The sequence below is a fragment of the Haemorhous mexicanus genome, chromosome 6 (assembly GCF_027477595.1).
Source record: "Haemorhous mexicanus isolate bHaeMex1 chromosome 6, bHaeMex1.pri, whole genome shotgun sequence".
Lineage (NCBI taxonomy): Eukaryota > Metazoa > Chordata > Aves > Passeriformes > Fringillidae > Haemorhous > Haemorhous mexicanus.
This window is the reverse complement of record NC_082346.1, coordinates 9,816,736-9,843,987: the sequence shown is the minus strand read 5'-3', so window position 1 is coordinate 9,843,987 and position 27,252 is coordinate 9,816,736. Positions and strand designations below refer to the sequence as shown.

The 27,252-nt window shown below is 41.7% G+C and overlaps 1 long non-coding RNA gene across 8 annotated transcripts; it reads left to right on the top strand.

The window, feature by feature from the left end:
* Positions 1-1,712: 1,712 nt before the first annotated feature.
* LOC132328512 (uncharacterized) lies at positions 1,713-25,737 on the top strand. Of its 8 annotated transcripts, XR_009486801.1 has the most exons (7): positions 1,719-6,182; positions 8,567-8,602; positions 9,299-9,585; positions 11,795-11,908; positions 12,465-12,729; positions 14,167-14,282; positions 17,342-25,737. It is a non-coding gene; the product is annotated as an uncharacterized LOC132328512 (long non-coding RNA). The 8 variants fall into 8 exon arrangements; XR_009486799.1 differs by having other exon boundaries at positions 1,713-6,182; positions 8,567-9,585; XR_009486800.1 differs by having other exon boundaries at positions 1,719-8,602.
* The last annotated feature ends 1,515 nt before the right edge of the window (positions 25,738-27,252 follow it).

The window sequence follows — 27,252 nt, the reverse complement described above, 5'->3', positions numbered from 1 at the left end:
TTTCATGTCTCAGTGAGTCGTGGAGGGAGGGGAGGGGCGCTGGGGCTGCCTCTGGCCTGACCTTGGTTCATTCAGTTTGCTCAGCAGCTCAGAGCTGCCTATCAGCGTCAGCTGTGCTGGGGGATGCGGGAGCCTCACACGCGAGCTCCGGGTCGGGCGTGCTCCCGGCCGGGCGCATCCCGGGCGGCCTCGGCTGCGCAGCCTCGGGACTCCGCTGGCCCCGGAGCCCCGAAGGCATTCCCTGCCCTTTGCTGCAAAAGTGCAGCCTGGGATGGTGTGGAAACAGCTCCGCTTCCTCTGTTCCTCTCTTAACTCCTCCCACCCAGTGTTTCCTCTTTCGGAGTGGAAACACCATTGTGATGGCTATTTCTGAAATGCCCCTGCCAGGATCGGGAAGTGCGGGGGGATGCAGGAGTGTGAGGGGTGAAAGGTAGCTTGGGAGTTATTCTGGGAGTGGGGAAGCTATTTACATGAGTCCGGGAGCAAACCCGGCGATAATTCTGTGTCATCTTCAAGCCAGTGGTTAACTTTCTACCTCTAATCTCCCTACAAATGATAAGAAACTTCAGTGCTGGGTCTGCAGAATACCTGATGTGAACTGATTGACTCCAGTGGAAACAGGCACACAATGGGAGCCAAGCCTAAATGCCCTGCCACAGAATGCTGGCAAACCCTTCCCTTACACAAAAAATGATTGCTCAGGCTGTGAAAGACAAATTTTAAGTGACAGCACATGTCAGCATCCACATGCAGGTATGGAAAGAGGGAAGAAGATGGTGTAAAATTAGGAGAGCTTTGAAAATTGCAAAAATTACCTGCAAACATTTTGAGAGTTTTCAGGGTTTGAACACAACATAATGTTCTGTCAAATTATGTTCATTGTGGAGATAGCTGAAAATACAGTGTCTAGTTTTACAGCTCCAGAGCCCCCCAACACTTCATCACTTGTGGTAAGTTTCTTGGAGTTTCTTATTTTTCATTTAAATGAAAAAGGCTCTTCAAATCTTGAAAATTCAGTTTCAGTGTCCCAAAAGAAATGTGCCTTGCAGCTTTTCCATCCTCTTGGATTCTTCTCCCCCTCCACACTGCCTCTTGCACTCTTGTCTTTGGAGAGCAGAGTTTAAAGTGCTGCTGAGGAGATAGGCTGCATGCAAACTCCCTCAAACATAAACACAGTTCAGGAACAGATTCACCCCAGCCTGCTTCCAAATGTGGAAACTACATTCCATCTGCACCCTTATCAACTGGTCAATAGCTGAGATTTTGAATGGACATTCCTGAAAGTGAAGATTATGAAAACATACGTTACTACTCAGCAGTGATTCCCCAGCTTCCCGACTCTCTCTGCCCAAGAGCAGTTGAGCTCAAAGTGGCTCAGGCTGGGGACTTTGAGAATGCTGTGCAGGAATTTGTCACACTGAGCTGCAAAACTCTCTTCAGGTGCCTTCTCTGGTGCTTAAGAAACCCTGTGTTCATCCAACTCAGGTATTATTCTGCATTTGCTGTCCTTTTAAAAGTTTGTTATGTCTTACCTTATAAATGATACATAATTATAAGAGGTGTTTTTTTAAAACCTGTCTCTGATTTTCCACTCAGGTTTGCAGCACTGAGGTGACATCAATGGCTTCTGGGCTGTCACCCTGACAGAAAAACCAGAGGCCATGTGAGCAAGCTTGTCACACACCCTGCCTGATGATAAGGCAAGTTATCACCATTATTCTTTGACCTATTTTTTGGCTTGTAAATGACTGGGTCTAAATTCCCAGCCAGAGACTGAAGATATTGTTTGCTGATCTATTGTATAGGATTGCCTTGAAAGAGTTAGCATTTGTCTTAGGTGAGTCACAGATTGCTCTGATGATGGATGTGTGCTTTGGTTTGCTCTTAGTGCATCTTTCTTGCTCTCTATGTGCATGTATGACCATAAATATAATATATATACACAAAAGAATTGGTTTGCTTTCATGGCATACCCTTTGATCTCTGGGGGGAATTGTTTTTTAAAGAACCACTATTAGTCAATCAAAAGCTACTGAGGCAGACAGAAAGAAACTACCAAAAGTATTTGAAATAGAGGACAGTTTATTATTTAGGGCAATGGGATAAGGGTGCAGGAGAGTGGAAGTTTAAGTGCTGAATCATGTGGATATGCTTAGTATGTAAAATTGTTTAATCTATGTGGTGACTCAGTTCCTTGTTTATGACAGGAGGACAAAGCTTAACAGCCTTGTTAATAAAATAAAATCTATAAATCCATATGAATGAATATGGAATATGGTCGTGAAGGTGATGGCAACTTACGCAGAATTTATCCAGTTTATCCCTCCCAGCCAGACCTTGCAGCTGGAGATCATTTTGGATCCTGCCTTAAACAATATTCTGTTGAAGATCTTGTAAAATGCTGGTCTCTGTGGTACCTGTTCAAACTGAAATTAGGTCCTCATTGGGTTGTGACCTAAGACAATGAAATGAAACTAAAGATGTAGCTCCAAATGTACAGCTTTTGGGCAAAACACCAAAGTAGTTGTCCCAGAACAAAATAGTCTCTAACAGAGAAGTGTTTGCACCAATCAAATACATTAATGAAGGAATGCAATTTTTTGAAGGTTCAGTTTGAAAGGTGTTTTGGAAGAACCTAAATTTGCTACACAACTACTGTTCAGCTGCAGGCTATGGATCCTTAAGATCTACTTCCAGAGAGTACCAGGTGCTATTTAACATGAAATAAGGGTTTTCTCTCAATCTGAAGTTCAATTGCCCATATCTTCTCTATCCCACCCTCAGTTTCCTGAGTCACAAGGATGTATCTTGTACCTGTATATTAATGGCAACATTTGGTTTCTGTTACAAACCTCTCTTCCCACAAGTACGTGGTGGTGTCGTGTAGAACGCACATTCCCATAATCATTTCATATGTTTTCAGTCTTAAAAATAAAGTTTATATAATGAAAATACAATATAATTATACACATGGGAGTTCTGGTTTGGAAGAGGTTCAGCAGAATTCTTTGATAAAACAAGCCCCCGACCACAAAAGCTGCATGCAGTGATTTGACAGTCAAACATGTATAATCACTTAGTCTAAATTAAAGGCAGTGTCACCACGGTAAGAGCAGCACACTGAAATCTCTTCTGTCACTTTTGGCCAGCTAGTGACAAATCCTGTAAACCTAACCAAAATGCATCCTCGAATAAACTTTGAGGAACTTTTTAAAAAGGTGCTTGGGGTGGTGGGTTATATAAGGAAAAGGGAGTGCAAAATATCTTTTTATACAGGTTTATTATAAAATAATACTAATTGATACTAATTGACCTCTCATCAGCCTGATCCTTTTTTATTTTTTCTTTTTTTTTGTTTTGCACCAATTTCTAGTGTCCAGAAAAGGACAATTTTTTTCAGAGAAAAAAAAAAAAATCTCATTAGGCAGAACAGAGATGTCAAAATCTGTGAAGGTCAACACACTATGGTTTCTAGGTGAGGTTTGCAATTTGGTGTTCCTGGCAACATCTCTCTGCAAAGCACATGAGGGCTTTTTCACTCCACCAAAACTGCCCCTTTGAGCAGAAAGTTCATGGGCAAGATGCTCCATGGGTACAGAATTTTGCAGCTCCACTGAGAGCAGCAGGAGGATGCTGATTTACCCCAGATACGAATCTGGTTCGCAGTGTGTCTCAGTCTGAATTCACAGAGTGTGTAGTAATGTGAAACAAGGAAGTGACTTTTGTGAAAAGCATTTTTGGAAAGGAAAACCAAAAATGATGGATGTACCACTGGGGCAGAGGGAGTGGAGCCTGCTTCAAAGAAGGCCTTGTAGAGCTGCCAAACTTGCCACAAAATGGGCTGCTGCCCTCCGAGAGGAGGGGGAGGTTTCTCCAGGACAAATGCAGCCACACCAAGCACCCTAATAACCTCTTTGCAGATATTTTTATGTACCATCACATCAAAACCAGACAGAACTTCCAAAACATTTGAATTTGACCCATCACTGATTAATGGAAGGAGGGGAAGGAGAATGGGTGGGAAGAATAGTCATTGTGAACTGCCATAACACTGGGCAGCAAGCCATGCTATTCAACAAATGAGACAATACATTAAAAAACAAAACTCTGTTTTCAGGGGCCTTCTATATATATCAAGAGCTTGATTCACAGACCACTGAAGTTAATGGGAATCTTTCCTGTGACTTTAACCAGCTATTGGCCCTGCTATTACAAAAGAGGAATTAATATAAGTTCGCACTCAGAGTTTCAATTAGAAGATTGTAAAGTAGAATAAAACATTGGTACTTAGTTGCTAATTGAATCTAATCAGTCAGAATGCACACTCATTTTGCCCACCTGTCTGTAGTGTATCTTACTATTGGAGCTATTAGCATAAGCCAATAGCAGAGAAAAGATTAAAAAGAATTTTGCCCACCTGTCTGTAGTGTACCTTACTATTGGAGCTATTGCCATAAGCCAATAGCAGAGTAAAGATTTTTAAAAAGACAAAAAGTGCACACGATGACAAGAAAAATAGTTAATAATTTGTGTTCCACCTGATATTTAGAGCTCTGAAAACATAATTAGTTGGGGGTTTGAGGGAGAAAATCTGATTTTCAAATATTGGATACCTTTTTATAGCTTCTTTCTGTTTCTTTCCCTCTGGAAGCAATTAGCTCAATCATATTACAAACCTTATGTCTTCTGCTATGCAAGTGACCATATTGCCATTCCAGTTAAATGTGCAGCAGTCCTTTGTGAAGAACAGGATTGTTCATTTCCATAGGAGTCCAAGATGGGGAGAGTAAATCATCCTCTTCCTGATCCAACTGAGCAAATGGAAAAGGTGACCCTCCTCCTTTTGCCATGACTCTATTGGAGGTCCTGCCTCGACCAATCTGCTGGCAGAAAGGGCAGGATGAAACTTTGCAAATTGCTTAGCTGTGCAAAGTTAAATTCTCAGTCTAATTAGGGGAATTAATTTCTCCTGGGAGCTGTAACAAATTTTACCCAAGTTAGCTCATCAGGAAAGGCCAAGCTGTGAGGGTACCTGTGACAGCTCGCTGCTTCCACAGGCAAAGAGGGGCAGTCACCAGGGAAAAGGAAATCAATTCCTCATGCCCACTTAAAGGTATTTCCTCCAGGATGTTCTTGTACAGAATCTCTGTAAATACACAAGACAGTAATTAGATCCTCGGACCTGTTCAGCAAAGCTCTCTTTATCAAGCTTAAAGTATGCATAAAACTCAACAGTTTTCCAGATAATCTTCACCACTGCCAGATAATTTTAACCATCTTGGCACTTCCATTTTGCCAAGGGCTTCCCTGGTATGGCTGGAGTATATCCCACAGTACTTCTCTCTGTCTTTGGGAATTTGAGGCTGCAGCTACACTGATTCCACCAGATCAGCAGAAATACTTGTGTTTTCCTTCACCCATCACTTCTTTTCTCTCTTATATTTGTGACCTCATTAATAGAAAATTGATATTTAGTGTCATTAAGGATCAGGACTAAAGACATTTGTGGAGCAGAACTTTGTCAGTGAGCCAGTCACAGCTCAACTGAAATGATGTTTTGGTGTTTCTACAGCACAGGAAATGCTTGTATCACTTTTCCCCTTCCTCTCATATGTAAATGCAAGCATATTTAATATCCTGGACACTTCCACTTGGTAATGTTGGCAGAAAGTGACACTGCTGACCTGAAGTGATAGCTTGACACTGGGAAATCAAATGGCAGCAGCAAATTAAGGTGACACTGAAGTTACTGTAAATATTGTCATTCCTTCCATGGCAATATGTGCCAGTAAAGAAAAAAAAAATTCTCCTCATCATACTTCATGTAAATATCACAAGGATTATGTCTGTGTTTCATCCAAGAAATGCCAGCTTCAGCAATTTCAGTGTAGTACACTAGAACAGTTCATATCCATTGAATTCTACACTTATGGACACCTGAAATACCACAGAGGTAGATGTTGCCACTTTTCACTCTTCATGGCAGAAAGGTTTTTTCTTTTATTTTGACTTTTCTGTCTTTCTGAAAGCATTTTTTTCTCTCTCTTTTTTTTTTTTTTTTTATTGGAGAAGAAATGTTTAATCTGTTTAATCTCCTTGTTTAGGGCCAGCAGTAGTTCCTCATTCAAAAGCCAGTGCAGAGGTGCTCACTATATCCAACTGACATTTTTTCTCTTACTCAGGTAAAGGTTCTCAGCATGTACTGAAGTTTAAATACAAACTTTAGCTCAGATTGGGGTACTTTCCAAAGCAAAATCCTAAATTGCTCCTGCTAAAATTTGGGGGGAAAAAATGTAAGGAGAAGCTAAGATAATTGCTGGGAAAGGTAGATTCCTGGAGAAAGGCAAACAACCTGGCTCCCTGTTGACTTTGCTTGGGTCAAAGGGAAAAGGTGAGTCACTGGCTTCTGCTTACATTTTTTTCTTTCATCTTATTGATGTCAGGAATATGAGTCCAGCTCTCCAAGGTTTTCTGCCCGAGTTCCTCTCTTTGCTTGCCTGCCTTCCCAAAACCAGTCCATTTCCTCTCTTTTATCTTGCACTGCAACTTTCAGATCTGCTTGTTGAAGAGGCTCGAGCTGACTCTGTGCAGAGGTAATGGCTGCTTGAAGGAAGAGCTAAATGTTCATTTATAAAAGCATTTTAGCACACGAGTAGGTAAAAGGGTTCCAGCTACATTGCAGGAAAACAGGCATTTTCATTCTTCCTGTTTTTCGGTAAGTGCGTGAAGTAAATGATTTGATATTTGGAAAATAAAGAGGCGCCTACATCTCTGTTTCAAGAACTGCCTGGATGGGAATGGTTGCTGCTGGTGAACTTCCTTGTAAGTGTAGAAGTTTCATGATTGTCTCATATGATTTGGCTTCACAATTGCTGATAATGGTCAGGGTTTCCACGCAGGAAGGAATGTTGGAGCATCAGCAGGACTGTGGCTGCAGGGCTGGTGCCAAGGGCAGGCCCCTCAAACCCAGCACGGTTCCACAGTGACCTTCCAGCAGGATCTCTGGGGCTTCTCCTGGGAAGGACGTGGGGCTCTTGGATGTGGGACCACTGGCGGAGGTGGGACAAGCTGCTAATCCTGAGCAACCCCACACACACCCACTGCACACCCAGGCAGACTGGACGTCCAGTCCCCAGCCTCCTCCATCTGCTCTGTGGGTCCCTTTTGGCATATCTCCTTTTTAAAGGCAGCGATTATGCGCAAATCAAATGAGTCTGTCTCTTTAGGTCCATTAATTATTACATTCCATTTACATTTTCTGTTTACTTTTTCCCTTCTCTGTGGAAGCTATTGAAGGTCTGATGATTCAGAATGCTCTGGGAACACTATGTGGCTTTCCTTCTTGTTTGCCCATTGTAACAGAGCTCATTTTTCAGTGGAGGTTTCCCATTATTTCCAGGAAAAATGTGGTCAAACCCATGTACTCCCAAACCTTTTGATCTCCTGAATCCTCTTCATATCCCAGATAAAAAAGTCAGTGATTAAGACAGAGTTCCTAAAAGGACACATAGTCAGGTTTCCCTTTGACCAAAATGGTTTCCCAGTGAATCAAACCTTTCTCAGCTCAGGGGGGGCCCGACAATAGGCCCTGAAAAGATGGATAGAGCAATTGTCCTGCTTAGTGATCCACGAAAGGAAAGGGGTCCTTAGTGAAGGCAGACCTACAGTAAGTCTGACCTGACACTGCAGGAGTAAGACAATGAAAGGTCAAGGAGACTAACGAGAGGAAAAATGCAGACAATGGGTGCCACAGCCAGCACACAGCCCCTGCCACGCAGACTATGGGGCAACAGCCCTAACTGCCTCAGACATGTGAAGGGCAACTGAAGCGGAAAGAACTTGAAGTTTCCTTCTTAAGAATTGTGGCCCAGCATCTCCAGGATTTACCCAGGCCTCACAGAGAGGTCAAAGTGATGCAGCTAGGCCTGAGGTGAATGGAAAATAAAGATTATCTAATTGGGGAAGAGAAAAATATAGATGTATTTTAGACCGAACAAAAAGGGCAACTGCTTGACAGTTGGGATCTGCAGCGAGTTCCCAAGGCATTTCGTGGGAGGAACCCCCCAAAAAAGAGAAAGCTTTTGCCCAATTATTTGAAAAAAACCCCAACAACTCAATATTGATATATGTGGGACTTGCAACCATCATATTTTTTTCTGCAAGAACAAAAGATCCATAGTTTACAGTATCTGGGGCTCAACTGAATTTCCTTCAAGCACCCAGCAATTGTTTCTTTCTGTGTGTGAAAGAATCCTGGTCCTTGTCATCTGTCTGGAGACAAAAAGGAGAAATCTCTGTGGCTTCTGCAGGCATCCCTGTCCTCAAAGGCATCTCCATTATTGCTTCTTGTAGCTGGGCCTTACCCTCCTGGAACAGCCCTTTCTTCCTTAGGTCAGACCTAAGTGCTACTTTGAGTGTGTACACCAGCAAGACAAATTTAGTTTAGTTAACAAATAACACTTTAAAAGCTTCATCAGAGGACTCAGAAAGAAAGTCTACCTCAATTATATTTGTCATAATAGCTGAATGTTTTTTCCATTCTAAACCACATTTTTCATCTTTTCAGTGTCCGGATCTTTTGACAGCAGACAGGAGCATTGAGGTTTGTCAGTTATCATTTCTGTGGCAGGAACTGGCAGGTGGAATAGACATTTTCTTACCCATAAAAGCAAAATAAAGTGGTATTTTGATATTTGACAGGTTCAGGGAAGACAACTGTTCTTCTGTGGAACCTTGCACAAAAATTGCACTTTCCCAACATTGCTAAAATCAGATATAGCTGTAGAGAGAAGGAATTGGGATGGTAGTGTTGGTTGGAGGATGGCACATGGAAGTTAAACAGTGGACCTGGATTTTATTCCCAGGTCAATTGCTGGCTTGTTGTGTGATCCCAGACAAAGCCCTAGAGCTCCTTCTGACTCATCTTCTCTGCCTGGAAATCAAATCCAGTTTCTTAAGGAACTTTTTGGATCTTGGGTTAGAGGTACAGCAGATTATTACTTTCACCTATGGATTCTATTCTGTTATCAAAGGAAGTGAAAATGTAAGAATCATGAGTTGGGTTGAGGAATGGTGTGAATTTCAACTGGCATTAAGCAACAAATGAAAATTACAATTGAAGAATAAAATACTTTTCCTTATTCTGAGAGGATGGCTGAATCAAACCAAAATTCTTTTAAAAGCCGTCTCAATTGGAAACTATTAGGTAATTTCTTTGGAGAGTGGGGCAGGGGGTAGATGATATTCCTTCTACAATTACTGAGCCTTCTATAAGTGAAATGATCTCTTTGCATTCCAGTGATGACCCCAGCCATGGATGAAAGCTGAGTTTCCCATCTGACCTCTTGTTTTAAGTTTCCACCTGTGTAACTCTGCATTGTGGATATTAACTCTCTAGAGCCTGTAGGTGAGCACAACGCTGAGAGAAAATGAAAGGTGGAGCTCTCCTTTAAGGAACCTGAAGTGTAAGGAGTGTCATTCCCAGAGTTAACTCCATTTGTGCTGGAATTCCCCTGGAGATCAAATTCTACAGTGGTGACTGCTTACAAAACCTGTGGGGCTCCAAAAACCCGGACAGGGAGGAAGGTAAGTATTTCTGCCATGCTGGAGGGGATCATTTGTCTGAAGAAAGAGAAAGGAGTGCCCATGAGTGTGTGGTAGGGCCAAGCCAGCCTGGCCTGGTGGCTTCTCTGGGCTTTGGCTGGACAGAAACACCATCAGCTGCACCCCTGCTCTGAAGGCAGCACCTAAACCAGGTGTGAAACCCAAGCAGATCCCTCATGTGTGTCAGGCTCTGTCCCCAGGCACTCCCCCCTGGGCCTGGCAGAGCATTTTCCATCAGGCAGAGCTGCTCCATCCACCCTTTTCCTGGTTGCTCAGCATGACCCAAATTTTCTGGTTGCTCAGGACCCAAATTTTAACTGCCACACATACTGCAAGTGTGATTCATGCCTCCAAACACAAGGTAGGTGCATAACTAAGACCCAATGAATCATGTTGTGGAAGTGCCTGGCTTTTTCCAGTGACTTTAGCTCAGATACAGGAATGAAGAGCAGCTGAAGCGTGGTGGAGCTGCTCCCACAGCACATGCCTGTTATCTCAGTTTTTCAGATCATGTTTAGACACCTCACAAGATCTGGAAGGGGGTGGTTACTTTCCAAATAATTCTGCTGGCCAGGGTGTTTTTTTGTATTAAAAAATAAGTGACATCACATAAGTGCAATTGACCTGTAAAATCCAAATAAATCTGGGCTCCTTTTCTGTAGGTGATAAGGACTCCTGTGAGACTCCTTTCTGAATATCACAGGTTTTTAAATTGAGTTTAATTAGCCATTAAAACAATTTCCCGATGTTTATAGCCTGTTTTTCCTCAGTAGAACATTTTAAATCAAGATGATATCTTTTTCCAAAAGATATGCTCCAAATCAAACAGGGATTGATTCCAGGGGGCTCAGGAGGCTGATGCACCCACACCCATCCCTTGCAGCCTTCTCACTTCCAATCAGGTAATGGGAACCACTGTGGATTTTCCATGCAGGATGCTGGGGTGAAGGAACAGGGTGGGATGAAGTGGGAGGCTCCATTGCGCCCAGACTGGCTGGATCACAAATCCTTTATGGCTTTGTGTCAAGGAACATTGTCAAAAGTTTTCCAGAAGCTCAGAAATCCTTAAAATTTATGTGCTAGAATTTTCTTTGATCATTCAATGTTCATTTTTCTTATTTCTAAATTCTTCCAAGGCATTTCATTGTGAATGAAATGAAGACCCACTAAATTATTTTTAGAGGTGAAGAGCTACAGTCTTTAATATAAACCAAAAAGTTGGTTTCATTTCTCACCAGGAAAGATTTTTTTTTATTAATCAAAGGGGAACTTTGCTACATGGATCCCCCCCCCCCAGCTGTAACATTTAAACCCAGCTGGATCTGAGGATACTGAATATTTTTCTGTATTAAGTAAAAATTTGGGCCAGATACTGCAATCAGTCTGCTCTAGGCTGGTTGTGAGCAGTGTGTCAGTGTGAGTGCCATATCTAGGTCAGCTACAAAATCAGGTGATTTCTTACAGGAGATGTATCCTCTCCGAATATGTTATGATTTGCAGGGCTCCCACAAGGCCATACCCCAATCATCTAGTGAAATAATGTGCAAATCTAATTGTGTTTCATCCAAAAAGGAGGAAGCAATGGCAGCCACCTGAACTGACGTTGCAGCTCTGTTCTGGTGTATGAGGAAACAAAGAGTGCAAGATTCCCTCTAACTGAGCACAGCTACAGTAATTGCTTCAATAACAATGTTCTCCACCAGCTTTTGGTCAATACCTGGCATTAATAACCCTGTCAGGATTACCCTGATTAATGAAGAGTAATTCATGCCAATCAGGCAGCCTGTGAGGTGGCCAGTGCCATGTTAACCAGCTTAGTTCTTCTCAAATATCTCCTGACACTGTGGCCCTTTGTGAAAGGACAAGACCAAGCAGGACAGTAAAAATTGCTGTATAAAGGTTAATTACTCACATGCCTGCTTGTCCTCACTGTTACCATTTGGTTCTCTTTCATCTCCCTGCTTGAATTTGCTGTTTTCTTTGCTCAGTTCTCAATTTGCCCCTTCACTTGCTGTTTTTTTTTTTCACTGAGAACAGATCATCTCTCATTACTGATCTACCACTGCTGACATCTTATAATATTTTAGCACCTTCCACTAACTTCTTTTGATATTTTTCCTGCATACTAACCCACAAAAATGCCTCAATAACCTCTCTGAGTAAGGACTGCTCTGTTTGCTTCTCCATGTAGGTCAGCTCCACTGAGCTGGGTTACAGTTCATGACTTGCCCAAGGTTACACAGGAAATGTGTGGCAGAACTCAGAATGGAAACCAGATTTCGCGCTCTCTTGCCTTAACAACAAGGTTATCCTTTCTCTTTGTGACGCTTTTGGGCAGTTCCTATAGATCTACACATATGTTTCAAATGAGTTAAATTTCCATGAACTTGGTGCTTCCAACAAAAGTGGGTGGATAAACGACAAAAGGGCTAAATTATGGGGAAATGGCAAGAGCGGCTGGGAGATTTGCATACCTGGTCACAGTAGTTGTCGGTATAAATAACTAATTGATTACATGCATAATTGTGGGAAAGGCCCATGCAATTTTACTGAAAATTCAGACCCAAATTCACAGAAGGGTAACTGGAGAAAAGAAGTTAAAAGTTTAATTTGATTCACATGCCTGGTGAGCATGGGCTTGAGCCACAGAGGATGCTGTAACTGGGCTGAGGTCTGGTGTGTGCAGCTCCCAGACCTTGCTGAGCACGTGGTCACCCTGATGAACTGCCTTCAAATGGGTTTTGATTTGCATTTTCCTTCACTGAACCAAACAGTGATTTGCCTCTCATGCCCTTTAAGAAAACAGGTAGATATGTTCACCACTCTTATTTGTGTGATTTGTTCATCTTGTCTTTTTAAAGCAAACACTATTAGGAAGTCTGGGGATTTTTAAGACTCTTTCCATTTGCCAGTGGCTTGAAAACTGAACTCCATGATGAAAATTGAGCCCCATGATGAAAACTGAACCCCAGGACGGAAACTGAACCCCCTGATGATTAGAACTTTATTAAATAAAAGTGCTAAGAGATGAGATGCTGAGCAGTGGCACAAAGAGGCATCCTCAATGTGAGCATCCCCCGAAGAACTCCGTGCAGAACTCCACATTCTGCTTGCCAAAATAAAAAGGTATGAAAATTTGCATTTAGAAAACTCCAGTGGTTCCTGTCTGAGGGGCAGTTTCACAGACAGCTCTTGCCCCAGCTAGAGAGTAGACAGAGTAATTGCAAAATACTCTGCTGGTATAAATCAGGACATGATGTGTGTGCCCCAAACCTGGTGCTTTACACCCATGGAGGATCTGGCCTGCAGCTTCCAAGGTGGCAAGAGAACATGTTTTCATTTGCAGCATGTCTGGGACAGATAGAAATGTCTTTAAGCCCGAAGGTCTTCAGTGCTGGGTTTGTGGTTTTTTGCTTCATTGACCCCGTTCCTGGCTGATTTGATAATGAGAGAAAAGTGTGCTGTTAACAGCTCTGGAGCAATGTGCTGCAAATTTAGGGAAATGAAAAATCTTTAACAAGAATTGAAAGGAAATCATTGATTTATGGCAGGAGCTTCAGCTAAGCGTGGATTAATTAAAAAGCAATACAAAGATGAGCATGGGTCAAGAAATGAGCAAAGATTGAATTTTGCCAGGAGCGGGACCGTGAGCGGGCACGTGGGTGAGTGATAACAACACCTGGCCGTCTGCAGAGAGGGGGAAAAAATCCTCTTGGCAAAAGCTGAAATGTCACAAGTGAAAGGCAACCAGCAAAGTGTCAGCAGCTGCTCTGGAGACGGTGCTCAGAGGAAAACACAGACATTATCTTATACCATGCCCATAGGTGTGGTGTTGTCCTATTTATAGGGCTAAGGTAATCAGGCAGCGCCCCAGAGCCAAAAATGCATTTTGGGACTTATAACAGATATCTCCTGGCACATAGTGGGAGAACACAGAGGCAGGGATCTGTCTCCAGCTCCAGCCATGGGAGCAGCAAGGAAAGGGCAGCTCCTGGCAGTCCCCAGGCACCCACAGCACTACTGAGTGGCAGGGAGTGTTTGTGCACACACACAGCTCCCAGTGGGATAGATAGGGAGCAAGGAGGTTGGGTCATGCATTCCCACTCCAGGGAATGAAAATGTGGGTTCATTGTCATGTTACAGTGATGGTGGTTTAAGTCTGTGGACTAAACATAGGCTTTCTTAATTATCCAATCCATTTAATTTGTGAAGTTGAGGGGTTTATGAAGGCAGATTTTGTGGCTGTGCTGGTGAGGTAGTAGTAATTCAGAGCCACAGTTATGAAGTGCTGTTTAGTAGTGGTGGGTTTAGACTTTTGGTTATTGAGTGCATTTATTTTTCTTTATGGTTTTGTAATTATTTATATTGGTAACAGGGAGTTTGTGAACACCACTCTGTTGTTGTGTTCATATGAAAGAGCAATATTGTTTGCAGAACAATTATTTGGAAATTTCCCCCCCCTCTAAGCTACCTTGTCATTTGAACATAAGCATGTAGGCTGATTGTAATGGGAAAACAAGGAATTACAATTATTAACTAAGGACAAAGGATTGTATTTTACAGAGGGAGAAGAGAGACAGTGTGTTCCAGCTGTTCACCCAGATGCTCATGCACGATCATCCTCACTTCTCCAGTAGAAATCTGTCATCCTAAGTCTCACTGCAAGTCCAGCAAAAAAAGTAATTTTTGCATTTTCAACCCTTGGCACCTTGTTAACTTGTCCCCATGCCAGTTCCCAGGAGCTCCTGGTAGCTGCTGGAGTGGTACAAACTTTGCAGAGAAATGCCAGCATAAACAACTAGAGGCAATAGATCAAAATCTCCTAAAAGATGTAGAAGCACAAGTCCTGGTGAAAATCACTGGGATTCAAAACTCCCTCTGCTAGCTGCCATGGAGAGATCTAACTCTGGATCCTCAAAAGAGGGACATTTTTATTGAGGCATCACATTCCTGGAGGGGAACAGCCCTGCTCTGTGGCTTGTCTGCTTCAATGGAAGGGAATTAACTTCCAGAAGGTTCAAGTTTCCCTTTGCCATATACTGCTGCAGAGGGTCTCCTTGGTGTCCTTAAAATATCTTCCCTTAGCCATTAGTCTTTTGGAATGATGAGGAATTGCAATGACTCTTCAAACAGCATCAATCTTCAGTGCTCTTCCTCCTCCATCCACAATCATAAAGAATTTGAATTAGGGTTCCCAGAGACTGTTTTGGAGAGTATCATAATGGTGGGAGTTGAGAAAAAAAAAATTGAACTCATCTAGCCAAAAAAAAAAAAAGTCACTGAACTCATCTTGAACATTTTCTCCTTGAGGATTCCAGCAGTGGAAAAAAAAAGGCACTTTGGGAAGCGGTGGAGGGAAGTTTACACAGATGGTATGAGAGAACTGGCATTGTGCTTGGAGATGTGGTGGGCCAGAAGGGACAAGATGCTGGGTTTAATTTAGAAATGCTATTGGCATTTTTGTTACTGGAATGAAGGGAACCACGAGTCTGCAAATTAAACAACCCAAACCCTTCACCACAACCATGGAGTGCAGCAAAAGTGCAGCAGCTTGGCATTTGCAGGCTTCGAAATTTTTTCCTTTGTCTTGCCAGCTTCTGGAGTGCTCTCTCACCTATTTAGTTGCTTAAAGATAGCTTGTAAAGTACAAAATGTCAGCCTGGGCTGATGCTGCAAAGATTTTTCCAAAATTCCAGCCATTCCTTTGGTTTAGCGACTGTAAAGCTCTTGCAACTGTTATCATTTGTGGTGGTCACAAGGAAGTGACATTGTCCAATAAAATCCCCACCACAAGTCAAGCTACTTAGCAAGGACATAATTTAGACCTTGGTTTGACAGTTTTTTTTCTACTCCATGTGAATTGACCAAGTTCAGTTTGTTAGAGGCATTTGGAGCTGTTTGAGGTTTTCTAACAGTACAAGAGAAAGTGGTCCCCAATATGCCATCCTTCTCCTTGCTTATGAAAATACACTCTCATAAAAGCACTGGAAGAACTGAGAAATATGGTTAGTAACTCCTTGGTAAAACTGGATTAAGATTTTGTTTTATTTATGTTAACAATAATCATTGTGGTTTAGTGGCATTTGAAACAGCTGGAACCTTCTGTTTCAGCTGGTGTTTTGATATGTCATTTTTGCTTGGACTTTGGTCCTGATTTTCTGGTCTATGTGAAACAGGTAAATAATTTATGTATCTCAGAGGAGTGCTTTAATTTAAGAACTTAGAGAATTACCAAGGGTGGTTATTTTAATCTCTGCCACTCAGTCACTAAGGGCTAGGTCAGAAAGCAGATTTAGGAATATAAATTGGTAGAGAAGTCAAATTCAGGTACTATGCCTATAAACTAAAACTGAAGCCCCAAAACCCTGTTTGAAGTCTCTGCATTTTGAAGTCCTGTACATGCCCAAGGACACCTGAAGCTTGATAAAATTCAGTGTGTATGCCCAAATTCTCTCTTGGTGGAGGAATCCAGCTGGGAAGGGAATCCTCCATGCCAATGCCACTGCACTCTGAATTTACTGCCTAGGGCTGAGTGAATGCCTGCATGTGCCAAACTGCAAAAACGTGTAGAGGGAGCATCTTTAGCTCCAGTACATTGGAGCTGCTGTAGAATGACCAGGGAAATGCGTTGGGAGGGCTGCGGGGACTGCGGTGGCCGATTAGTTTAACTCTACTGGGTGTGTTACAGCCCCCAGCAGCAGATTAGATGTCAAGTTTATTGTGCACTGGGATAAGTTCCCAAACTTTTCAGCCACTCCTTATCTCCCGAAAGCACCTGCCCCCTGGGTAGGGCTTCCAGGATAATTTGAGTGTGAAAGGAAAACAGCAGAGTCTGTGGAGAGAGCTAGCAGCTGCCCAAAGTAACCCTGTCTTGGCTTCCAGGTTGCAGAGCCCAGAAAACGGCAGATTTCATAACGGAGGGTAAAATTTTGGAGGGTAATATCTCTGGAGGTTGTTTTGTGGGGCAAAATTTCCTCTGATTCTCCAGAGGATTTGAGAAACTCTGAAAAGAGAGTTTGGAGAAAAAGCAAGTATGACCTTACCTGGTGCTGTGCAGCAAAGTATTGGTCACAGTCTGTGATTCTGAAGTTAAATTATCTGGGAAAATGCATTAGTTATATCATCATAAATGCAGAGTTTAATATTAATCAAGTTTTGTTTTCATTTTGTTCTGTGTCTTTGTAATATGCTCTTCCCCACACTTTCTGTATAAGGACTGTCAGAGGAAAAAAGAGACACAAATCTCATCTTCGTTGCTTGCAAAGGATGTGGGAAATCCAATAATCCAAATAAATAATAATTTAAATTAAAAATCAGAAATAAAAAATGATAACAATAACAACATTAATAATGTTTGGGACATTCAAAAGCAATAAGGTCTTAGTCCTACAAGGAAGCAGGTTGGGATTCAAGCATATGTAGGGATTTCCACCAAGAAATACGGGTTGAAACACACAAAAAGCTCTAGAACTAGAAAGAAATTCTTGCTTTAGTGCTCTCTGTTTATTACAAAGGATTTACATGAAACATTAAAGGGCTCAGACCCGACCAGGCAGAGGCAAGGCTGGCAGGAGAGGGAAGCAACCAAAAGGAAGTGCAGATAATGTCTCTCACCACTGATACCTGGGTCTATGCAGAGAGTTAATAGATAACGCCCCTGGAGATAAGTTCTCCCAAACCAACAGAATTCCTTCTTTTCGTGCCCTGAAAATGGTTTCCTTTGTTCTGGTCCTTTCAGCAGCTCTCGACAACATCTGCAGAGGAAGTGGCTCCCTCCTGATGCTTTTCGGGGCTGCCCGGGGGCTCTGCTTTCTCTCCCAGCCCGGAGCCCATCACCCCCAGCATGAGGGTTTGCCTCCTGGACCTGTCGCTTGCTTTTCAGATGCAAAGCGGGCAACTCCTGCCCCAGACTTTGTCATCTTGAGATTTGGCTGCGGTGAAGCAATCCGAGGCAGGGCAGAGCTTGCAGAATGCAGTGCAGATGGAGGAATGGCTACACAACTGGGTTTTCATGTCGGGAGCCTCAGGTCCAGTGGTAATTTATGCCTGTGCAGTCCCAAAGGCAGATAATGAACATGTGTTACATTTGCTGTGTGAATGCCGAGATGTTAAAGAACAGCAGGCTGTAACAAAACTCTAGGAAAAGCCATATCCTGCTGTCATTTCATAATGGACATGAGGTTTGACCAAAGCACAATGTGGGATGTGTGGCAACTTTTGCACAGGACTAGCTTGGAGGGACTTTTTGGATAATGCACTGAACATCTTCAGAAAGTGAAGCTAATGAAAAAATGCTCTAACCAAAGCCCGGTGAGATCCAGATTTTTCCTTCTCAGGGAATGTCCTATGGTTGAGTTTTACTTCCACTCCTAATGAAAGCAATAAAACAATCCAGAAAGCTATTACAAAGCATGATTATGAATATAGTAATTGTTGGTCAATCAAGTGATTTGTTTGAATAAAAGCTAAATATTTAATTTAGATGTCAACTTGAAATAGTATGGAAAATAGGGGGAAGTGTTTTGCAATGTAAAATTGAAAATGTCATTTTGAAAATGCAGTAACATTCAATTTTCAGCAAGCCAATTCTTTTGCTTTTCTCTTCAAAAGGAACATTAGTCAAGCTCATCACTGTTAGGCAGATGTTTTGTTTTCTTGAATTGGCAGTTTCTAAGAGCTAAAATGTAACTGTCTTGTATGTTAAATACCAAAAGATATATTTAAAAGGTGATGTAATCCCAAGGAGTTAAAAGTGTTGCTGAGAACCTATGCTATCCAAAAAATACCAGAAAGAGTCCTACAGTTGAAGGTTTGGATTTTTTTCCCTTGGTCAGAAATATTTGTACAGATGAAATTATAATAAGGATCAGAAAAAGGTTTAAACAATTGCACTGATTTTTCCCTGGGTCTAGAACTTCTGTTTATCAGATGGTATTTTTTTACCGAAGTGGAACAAGCCAGAATGCTTTGTCACTTTTATTTTCACAGGCTAAGTCTAAGAAAAAGCCCTAAAATATTTCCTGGCCAACTGAAACGGTATCCTAGAGGAGTAGGTGCTTGTTGGTGAGGTAAATAATGTTTTCTGGTCAAGTCCAGCTGCAGCTGTTTGGGTTTTTAGCCATTGATTTGCATGGCAGCCTGGTGTAGCGGGGAGAGAAATCAGCCCCGATGATACCTGTGGGAAGCTGCTCTTCTTGGGGCTGCAATTAAGCTCCACAATAGCTTTTGGGAATCAATGGGAATTAAATGCAGATAACAGGCATTAATGGAGCATTTATTGGAAATAATTTAAATGGTGTTTAGTGGTGGCTTAGTTAATGGAAATTAACGACTAACTAGGGTTTGGGTACAGGCAGAACTGCTGGAATGCAGCGAAAGTCAATACAGGCAGCTCCAAATGGCAGGGGTAAGGAAGTGCTTATTGATATTAGTGATCTTCAATATTTTCCATTGGAACTATAATCTGATTCAGGCCGTGTTGCTGTGGACTTCACCCAGAGCACAGGGAAAACAAATTGTTAATGATATTGTAAATGCAAAGTGTCACTAATCTAGTAAGTTGCTATGCTGGATATTGAAATAATTATTGCAGTAGATCATTCTTAATTATAGTTTTGTATTTACAGACAAACTGAAACTGAGGCTGGTATTGATTAAAAGAGGTGCCACATTGCAGACTTTTCTAACCCTGTAACTATATTGTTCTTGAATTTCATACAGTGTAGCTTAGCTTTTTACATCTGATTTGAATTACTTGAATGTCTTAAAGATCTGTGTTCCAACCAGATGTGAGAAATGGCTTTGGTTTGGAAAGTTTCAAGGAAGGACCACCAAATAATGAAGGAAAAACCAACTCTCTATTATTTTCCCCCTATACCTCAGTGGAAAATATAAAAAAATAGTATCCTAATTTATTAATACAACTTGGGATCCTGTCGGGAAAATGTTCCTTACATGCAAAGTTTCTTTATCTTTCTTTCCAGCCCAAGATTATATACTGGACTTGATAAACCTCTGTAACTGAGAGACTTAAACATTTCTACACATAGTAATACTATTTACTGTGCTTCATACATGTTCTGTCACACAGCCAACACTTTAACTAGGCAGAATTTCTCTAGTTAAGTACTGCTGGTTTAACTACAATAATTGGCTGTACTGAGAGAATACATATAGCCCAGTTAACTGTAGTAGAGCCACAGACGTTTTTTTTTCTCTTTTTCTTGTCATTAAACTTCTACATATTATTTAAATTTAGTTATTAAAAAATAACTAAAATATTCAGTTTAATATGAATTCATTACCTTTTAACAGAAAGGCTTGTATATAATTTCCTGTAAGGAATCAGATCATGTGCTAAATCTGCACCACATTTTGTTTTGTTGTCTCTATTTGAGAGCAGTACTTTATCTCTCAGAATCTATTCTCTTTTGCAAAGTTATGTGATAAAAATTAGAGACATTCTAGTTTCCAAAATTTTCTCTACCACTTTTGGAAAACCTTCCATTCCTGTGAAATTCCCATCGGTGAACTGGGAATGACTGCTAGAAACTGACCACAAAAAGAGTGTGAGTAAAACAAAGTGAAATGATCTACAAAGGGTAAATAAAGGTTGGAGATTTCTTTGGAAATATTTACAGAGCTCTGTTGAACATGTCACTGAAATCTGGAAGAATTACCTTGTTTGTTATGCCATATAACAATGTTTCATAATGGCATGAATTTCAAGCTAGTGGTAAAAGCTGCAATAAGCAGGTTACTATTACCTCACAAAGATATCATCTGTACTTCCTTGAGAGAAGTCCAAGGAGTACAGAGACCACATTTCAAGTACTAAAAATGGCTGGAGAATATAATTGGCATTATTCCTTTTCATTATACCTGGTGATTTGTTCCAGGATTTACAGTCTTGACCTTGATGTGCCATAAACAGAGCCTTCATTTAAAAGGGATTAAGGCTGGTTATGTGTGATAACCCACCTTAACACAAATGCTGTCTTTTAGAAGATGCCAAGTTATGGAACACCCCCTGCCCATTCCATTGCCAATGGCTACAACACTGCTTTGGAGAACACCTCCTTGCCACCCAGGGAAAGCAGAACATCCTAGGGATGAGTCTTCCCAGGATCTAAACCCCTGTCTTAGGAAGGCCATCCACAGCACCATTATTTGTGATTGACAGACGTGGCAGTGCTTTCTGCATTACTGAAGTTCTTGGGGCAGAGCCTCAGTCAAGAGACCCTCCCAGGGGTGATTCAACCTCAATTCCACAGTCTCATGAAGTCAGAGCTTTGGCTTGTGATTTGGGCAAGGTTCAGCCCAACTTCACACAGAGTGTGGCCTCCCTGGCTCCCAAACTGGTGCTCAGGTCAGGTCAGCTCAGAACTAAAGAGCTGGAACTGCCTGTACATCTGTTGAGTCCCTTAAAGTCTGAAGTACAAACCATAAGGGCAACCAAATGCTAAGAATTAAACCTTTTTTCTACACACAGCTCTCAGCTGAACCTGGTCCTGATTGTTGCTCCTCTCCAGCAGGAATTCTGGGGAAAATGGCCATTTCTCTGGAAATTGCTTCCCACATAGCATGCACACACACAGACAGGGGGTTGTGAAATTGCACCTTCACCCAGGGTTTTGTTACAGGCTGGGTTAAGCCCTGTTGAAAATGGTAGGTTTAACCACCGCCCTTCTCTTCAGCGGCGCTGGAGGAGACAGTTCAGCACATGTTCCTGCCCAAAACAAAGGCGCATGTAAGGTTGCCCAGGAATTCCAAAGATCTGGGTGGGGAACCTTGCAGAGTTTGTTTTGGGCAGGGATGCATGTGGAAAAAAGGCAGAGCAGGCTGAGCAGCAGAGATGGGGCTCAGAGCAAGCTGGGAGGAAGGTGGGCAGCCTGCAGGAGCCACGCTGGAAGGAGCCTGGAGAGAGGGATTTCAGTCCCTGAGCTTTCCTGGGCAGCAGGACCAAGGAAACCTTCTCCCCTTCCATTAGAGAGGAAAAGTGATTTAGCAGAGGTTCACAAGTGGGCAGCTGTGAATCCAGGCCTGTTCAAAGCTGTACACAATTGCAGTCATCTCAAGTACCAAAAAATTGGGTTAAGCACGCAAGAAAGTGGAATCAAGAGATTTGCTTGCCTGTGTTCCTGGAAAGCAGGGCCAGAATACGTTGTCACTACCTCCAGCCATTACAGAATTGTGAAAGTCTGCTTACTTTTTAGGCCGAAAATGAGACAGTTTAAGGAAGCCCTTACAGGTCCATTTTTATATTAATTGAAAGTCACAGTCTGAACAAGATTATTTGAAAATCCCCAGACAATTCACCTTCTACTGTGTGGACTATGAACAGTGAATTCAGTAAATTCTGTATACAGCTGGAACAAAGTGTCTGAGACCTTCTTTAGTTAATAAATGTAAGTGAAATATTTGAACAATCTGATAACAAACACTCAGACAGGCACCAGACTGCTTATTTAAGTCACAGATGTAACAAGAGCTCTGGAAGATTTACCTGTGGTAGGACTGCAGATGTGGTTACTCAGAGATTTTTGGTCAGATTTTCAAACTCATATAACTGTACTTTATTTCTGTATATTTCAGCTGGGGCAGCACCCTTATCATTGCAGAAACAGGGATTTACAGCCCTTTATTCCCTCCATCATTCACCTTGAACGCCATGCAGCCCTCACTCCTAGAGCTGCTGATATAAAGATAGTCATCTTTGGAGTGAACTTCCTAGGAACCAAGTCCTCCTCCAGCTGGAGGCAATGGAAATGCTGTTGCTGACTTCAGTGGCAGTAAATCTCAGCTCTATCATTTTTTATGACACCTTGCGACAGATATGTTTACTGGAGCATTCACTGCTAATTGCCTGCATTTTTCCCCTTCATGTTATTAAATGCAATTTGTAACATATTTCTCATTTTTTAACAAGAAAAAATAGCAAGTTATGGAAAGAAAGGACTGTCTATGTTGAGCAGATCTCTTAAATATTGAACTTATCTCATTTGTCTTCCTTTTCTTTATCCATCCATTTAAAAGGAAGATGTTTATGATGTGAGGTTTGGCAAATAGCTCATAAAAAGTAAATCTTATTTTGTTGTGATGCAGAGAGAGGGGAGGGAGAAATCCTGTAATTTCAGCAATTTCTTTTTTTTTCACACTAAGTTACAACTCAGCCTGAGTTGAAATGACAGATACCAATCCCAAGAATCAAGATTATCAGTGGAAATGCCAACTGACTCCTCAGAACAGCGCTCTTAGTGGCACCACTCTTTTACTGGAGTGAATCCAAAGGGGGTTTGCTCTCAAATCAAGCATTATGTTCTCACTTTTCTAATCTCACATCATTTATTTGAAAGCAATTGTTTCCCCTGATTCACAGCCATCCCCATGTGTGTGATCGGAAAAATTAATGTGCCATATTTTATCTGCCCCTGGGTATCAGTGCTCAAGGTGTTGATGCTGATGTGGGATGAGGATGCTCAGCACTTCTCCAAGCCATGGACACAGTGAAGGTGGTGACTAAGAGCTCTTATAAATGTGCTTTGGGGTTCTGGTGTTGCAATCCAAGGCTGCCCACGTGTTGTTTTTGTGTCTCATTTCTTCACAGAGAACTGCCGCTGGTTCTGTCATTTGTTAATGTTTCCATGATGAACTTTCCATACTATTTTTACTTGATAATTCTTAACTAAGGCAGGAATTCTGCTTTCAGCAGAGCAGGATAAAGCACTGACCTCCACAGCACTGAATGTTTGTCCTCTTCTCCTTCCTCATCTACCAAATTCCACCTTGTGTGGACTCATCAGACACCGGGAACAGAGCTCTCCTCACTGAACGTGGAGTGAGATACACTCTGAGCTCTGTCACTCCCCTTCCCTGTGGAGATAATGGGAAAAACCAGAAAACTGTAGGCTGTGATTCACCTTACCTGTCCCAGACATCTGGGAGAACTGAGAGCCAACAGTGCCTCACACCGTGCTGATCGGTTCAGAGCTTGCTTGCACTGTGGATCTCCCCCTGCTCAGCTGAACCCCATGCCTGCTTTTCTTAATATGACCTTAATTACAATGTAACTCCATCTCAAGCCATTTTTTTTGTGATTTATACAAATTTCCAAACCTTTAATCTGCTTGTCTTGGAGGCATTTTAATAAATGGGTGCATCACAGGATTTCAGAAAATAACTGAAGTCACCACAGGACAAAGCAGCACTGACCACACACTAAAAGCTGTCCCTCTGTCTCTCACTGAAATGAACATTTTAGTATCAGCAGGAAGGAGTATTCCACAGTTGGGATCTGGTAAGGTGGTCACAATCTTCTGCATGGACTCACTCATGATAGAGAAGGATTCTTTTACAAACAAGAAGATGTCATGCTGCAAACAGAAACCAAGGAAGTTCTTTTGTTACAAGATGTTAAGTGACATGGTTAGTACTTCTGCCTTGAGTGGTTTGGGTTTCCTTTAAAAATTAAGGCGTGAAATTAGTTTCTTGGATCCTGTCTAAAAAGCCACAGAGCCTCCTAGATTAAATCCTGTCCTTCACTTATTTTTATTTTAAAAACCTTGCTTATCTGTAATTTCTGCCAGTGGCTTTAAAGCAGATTGCCCCACAGTTCTGAAAGGTGACAGAGTGAGATGTCACTCAATAGGGTTGGCATTATCTAGATTCCCTTTTACTGCTTAATTTTGCTAACTAGGCTGTCCAAAATCCCGGTGAGCACCCAAACCCAAACTTTGCAGACATGAACTTTTGCCACCAACCAAATAAATCTCTCATTTTGAATACAGAAAAATCTAACTTTCCATCTGAATTTTGGAGTCTGGGTTTCCCTCTACTTCCTGCCAGAGAGCATTGTTACAGCAACTCCTTGCAGAGTTCCTGTCTAATTGAGCCACTAGTGGCATGCATATGTGCTAAATAAAGGAATGTTATTAAAAATTTATGAGTGACTTACACTTTGAAGCAATAGAGTGTTAAAGACTTAAAAAGATTTTTTTTCCTTCCCCCCCCCCCCCCCCCCCCGCCATGTCCTTCAGACCAGGAATTGTTTGCAATGCACAGAGCTCATTTGGGATTTGACCACTGTTATTATTATTCCCTTTTGCAGTGTACTATGCCCACATCTTTTTCAATTTCCATGAATATTGACCAAGATGTACGCAGTGAGGTGATGTGAAACCCTCTCAGTGATTTTCAAACTATGCAACCCATAAATCATTCACCTTAACCTGGGCCCAGATTTGCATGAAACTGGGGGTTGATTGTCTCAGAAAGTGAATCCAGCCAGAAGTCCAACCAATCCCCGCTGGGTGTGAAGCACAGAGCTAAGTTACAATGGTATGTTTTGGATGGCTCCAGGGTTTGTAATGGATGCTTTGCACAGCTGTAATGATGAGTGGGTGAGAAGAGTTAAGAATGAATCAAGTGTGGGTGGTGGAAATATTTGCTGGGCATGTCACAGCCAGGGGAGGAAGCACAGGGGCCTCCCAGCCTCGGTGATGGGAAAGACGTCAAGGTTCCCTGGACATGGGCCCTGCTTATTTATTTATTTCAGCTCTGACACGTTCCCTGTAGGAGAGCAAAAAATGTGAATTTGATACCATGTCTTTTGAAAGCAGGGAGCTGATTGTGGCTGAGCAGCAGAGCTGTTCTATAATCTGCTTCCCAACGTGTGGGTGCCTCTTGGGTTTCCTCAGCTATTTTATGGCCCATTTTCAAAGATTTTTGTAAAATCAGGCCAACAACGTCTGCATCCCCTACCACATCAGTGAAAAGTTGGACAGTGTTTCAGAGCTATGTAAATTCCTTCTATAAGAAACATTTACATTTTTACAAAGTGTAAATTTAGCAGACCACGGGGTGAATTCCTCCCTCATCACATTGCAGTTGCCACGGGGATGGGTTGACTAATAGTTTACCAGGAGTGAGCAGAAAAAAGAGCAGCACGTGTACCATTACAAAGGTTTCTTCCAGGATTGCCGTGACTTGTTCAGATAGTTGATAAGATAATTAATTCTTACCGTTCGTGTATTTTCATGAGAACTTACCTATGAGTAAACAAAACTCCAAGCCTAGTTGGTGTTTCTTTATTGTATTATTACATGGCTCTGTAAGTGCAATAAAGCAATCTCCCAACTTCTTGACTCTCCATAGTGGTTGTTCCTAGACAGGTTTCTTGCACACATGAAATATATACAGCAACTTTCATGTCTAAGATCCTAGCAGTTTAAACACAGTCCAATTCTTTATTGGCAACACATTTTTGCAGTTAGGACTTGATTGGGCTGGGAAATATTAGAAATGTGTTGACTAACACATTGTAAAAAAACACAAGATGTGTAATGTTGGAGAAATGCTGGATATTCGTGGTTCAGGTTGAACGGTTGTTCATGGTCCGGAGTTGCAACCACAGCTGACAAAGCAGTTCAAAAGATGTTGCCCAATAACTAAATTGCTTAAAATAGTGACTAAAATGGTGGCTCCACTGAAGTCTGTGCCAAACTCTATTGATTTTGTAGGAGTGGAACACTCCCTTTTGCACAGAACAATGTACTCATTCAATAAGCAGGTTTTCCAAAGTGTTGGGTTTTTTGTTTCTTTACAGCCATGTCTTAAAGGACAAAAAAATTAAAACTTTAAACCAGGGCAAGAATTAGTGACACTGAAAACTGTCATGTGGGAGGCCTTAAGGAGAGCAGCGAAAATTCAGAGCCTGGCCAGCATTTCATTCTTATGCCCTAAAAGACTCACCCAGCAAGAATCTGTAAGTGACACTCAACGGAGAGAGCGCTTTCTGAACAGCTGATGTGAAACTTGAAAAGAGGCAACGTAACAAATGTAATGTTGGGGGGGAAGTGCTTTCATTCCAGCTCAGGAACATCTGGTTTATTGCAACAATAACTACTGTAATTATATCACTGCTGGAAAAGCCTCTCTAGGTTAGGTTAAGTTTGTGGTTTCTATAATAAACACTGCTTTGGAGGAGTGGGGGTTTCAGTATTTCAACCATGTCAGATCACGCTGAACTGAGCTGTGATTTGAGGCAAAAATAACAAAATATAGAAAACATAAAAGCATTATTTCTAACCATATATTTCTTTATATATACTTCCTCGTTATGGTAAGTGGAGAGTATGCCAGAGAAGTAAATTTTTGTATGACTGACCATATTTCACTGATAAAAACTAAAGAAGTAATTTTTTGGTCAGTTGGAGACAAGCTTATTAATACTCATCATAGCACATATTGCTGAAATAAATGAACAATAAACCCAAAAAGGACAGTATTCTCACTTTACTTGCAGAGAAAATTAAGGAACTTGGGTCAGACAGCAAATTGATGGTGGAGGGTCTCCTAGTAAAAATAGAGTGGATTTTTCCAGGGATGTGCCTGTGTGGTAGGACTTACTACCCAGCCACTGTGTTACTTCCCTAGCTATTAAAAATGGAGTGTTTCAACTCCATTACAGTGCTTTTCCATCCAATGGAAAATTGGAACCTACATGAGACTCACTCCAGTAGGGTGGATACACTTGGATCTGCAATGGGCTGTGTGTTGAACACAAACGTTTTTTTCAAAAACTGCAAAACAAAATTAAAGCATTTTTCACTCTACCCTTACAGCATACTTAGTCTAGAATCTGTGACAAAT